Raw genomic sequence first — 2,539 nt, 5'->3', positions numbered from 1 at the left:
TTATTAGAGATCCATCAATGAATCACACCGAGGTCAGCGTATTGCAGACTGGCAAAACTTCAGAATAACCGGAAGTGGAGCTGTTCCATGGCGTTTAGCGTGTTTTAATTCAATGGCTCATGCTGCGTTGCCAGATACACATGTTTTGAACTCTGAGGCCTGGGCTGGATCGTGAGGATTCAGTTTCGATAAAAAAACTCCCCTGTTTCGACTGCGACCAAATAACTTCAGATAGCTTGAACATGTTTGGGGAACTTACTCATGCAAAATTTTGTGGTTAGTAGAGCAGCGGTCAAGCTGAAGCCAATTCAGGCGCAAATGACACTAAGTGTGAACGTCCGATAACAGGCCAAGGTGACGAATGTTGTTGGCAGCGTGTACCTGAGGTCTGCACACTAGATATATTTCCAGCGACATATGTTGCGGGGTTTTGTACCTTTATTTTACTTCCATTATAAGACTACGTATTTCATCAATTGCGCAATCGTTTTTTGTTTGAATACGAAAAACTGCAAAAAACGCGCACTTGTACAATTTCACAGAATACAAGCGTAGTCACGTGCTTCGACTCTCTCTTCTGATTTCGCTCGTTCTTGCAGTGGCGATTCGCGAGTCTCATGTACTAACTCTGGTATCAAAACGTTTCAGACCATCTTCGAAATCAATTATATGCGGGAACTGTTCAGAAGAAGACCTCCGGACCAACATAATCGGATTATTGTTTATTCGCTCACCTTGGCCAACGACGAACTATTTTAAAGAGAACGATTATTAGTGAGTCTGTTCGAGCTGACCTCTTTATTATTGTATATCCAACCTAGCGTTATTATTTTTATTTCTTTGCCACACACTCTCGGTAAACTAACTTATTGGGTGGCCATACCACTACAAGGGACAGGCAGAATGGACAACGCATAAATGGCGAGTGTTGATTTGAGACCACATGAACGCTGTTGACGGTGGCGCCTCGGTCCAATACCACGTCTAGCAAACGCCGCAAATTGCGTCCAAACTGTGACTGCTCCAAGTGGATCAGCTTCAAACAGCGAGTTGAGTTGTTATAAGCGGCATGGCCGCGCAATAGACGCACACATTGTTTGCGCCCGCATAAACTCCAAAAACAGCAGCAATTCTCGACTTTTGTTTGAAAAATCTTCCACCGTTGCAGCAGACGTCCCTGCAGACAAAGTCAAAGCCATGGAATTCGTCGCAACTAGTAAGTTTATGGCTATTCCTGTGTACGCGGTAGCACACGTCGTACTATTTGTCCGAAAATATTCCATTATCGCCGGTACCATAAACGCTTGAGAGTTACTTCCCACTACCTGGAGCACAACCATCCACGCAGCAAGTTTATTTTTGACAGGCCTCCCTTCAACCGGTGCCTAGCAAATAATGAATCAAGGGTGTGTGGTACCCTTTTCAAATATGGGGCTCCGTCATCGGAGATTCAACAGTTCGTCACCGACAATTTTGGGAAGGTACTCACTTTCAAAGATGTGAATAACTATCGCTTCAAATGTCGACTCCCAATGTTACCTTTTATTCCTTTTATTCGGTTTCTCAGATGATATGTCATCCATCATAGCCAAGTTTCGAGAATGCGGTCGCATACTGCTGGTGGAATTGGAGGGTGGCACTTTTAGTCAACTGTGCTTCTTCCGAAGGCAGCAGATAACACTCTTCAGATGTTTCCTGTACGTTTTAAAAGTTGGTGCTACACACGGGACCGACCGTCTTGGATAAATAAATTCAGGTTCCTGACGTTCACTGTTAAGGTACAAGCTTCATATATTCCTTGTGACGAATGGCATGGGCATCGGTCGACCCGTAATGTATGCTTGCGTCGAAAGCCCTCCGTCGAGGCCCAATTACAAGCATACGCCTTGTAGACTTTGCTTCTGAATCCCGTGATGACGAGGAATTCGTGTGATTGCTCACACAGTAACCTAGAAGGTCCCGATAATGGGAATTATGAAGCACTATGTAAGTAAGCAAATAAAATTCCATTACATCAATATGGTTGAATGCTGTTCGCGACGATTGATTGATTGCGCATTTTCCGTTTCGGAATCCTTCTCCAGTAGGGTTGATCAGGCCAATGATGGCACGACACTGCCATACTCAGTTTCATAGCACACCCGCAACTGTTCCATCCCTCCCCCGAACCGAACCCTCCTGCCTACTCGTTTCATTGACCCCACTTGACACCATGGCATTCATTCCAACCTGTTGGACTACTCGTTCGAATTCAACTACCTCTGTGTCTCCATCCAACCTTACCTCTGCACCTGACTTCCCTACAACAGTGCAACCAGTGGGTCTGCTTGTTATCAGATTGCATGATATTTTTGAGACTTAACTTGCCATGTTCCCCCAATTCGAATTATACCATCTTCACCTCCACTTCTGCTCGTTTTGACTCCGGTCATTTACTCAACCACCCAAGTCCACTCATGGCCGGCAGTCGTTTTCAGTTTTGTTCATTTCAGCCGACTAAGTCTTTGGGTTAGTCGGACCTCAAGCCCGTTGTTCCCTA

The sequence above is a fragment of the Opisthorchis viverrini genome (genome assembly GCF_000715545.1).
Source record: "Opisthorchis viverrini unplaced genomic scaffold opera_v5_439, whole genome shotgun sequence".
Taxonomy (NCBI): Eukaryota; Metazoa; Platyhelminthes; class Trematoda; order Opisthorchiida; family Opisthorchiidae; genus Opisthorchis; species Opisthorchis viverrini.
The sequence above is the reverse complement of the archived record's forward strand: the minus strand, read 5'-3'. Positions refer to the sequence as shown.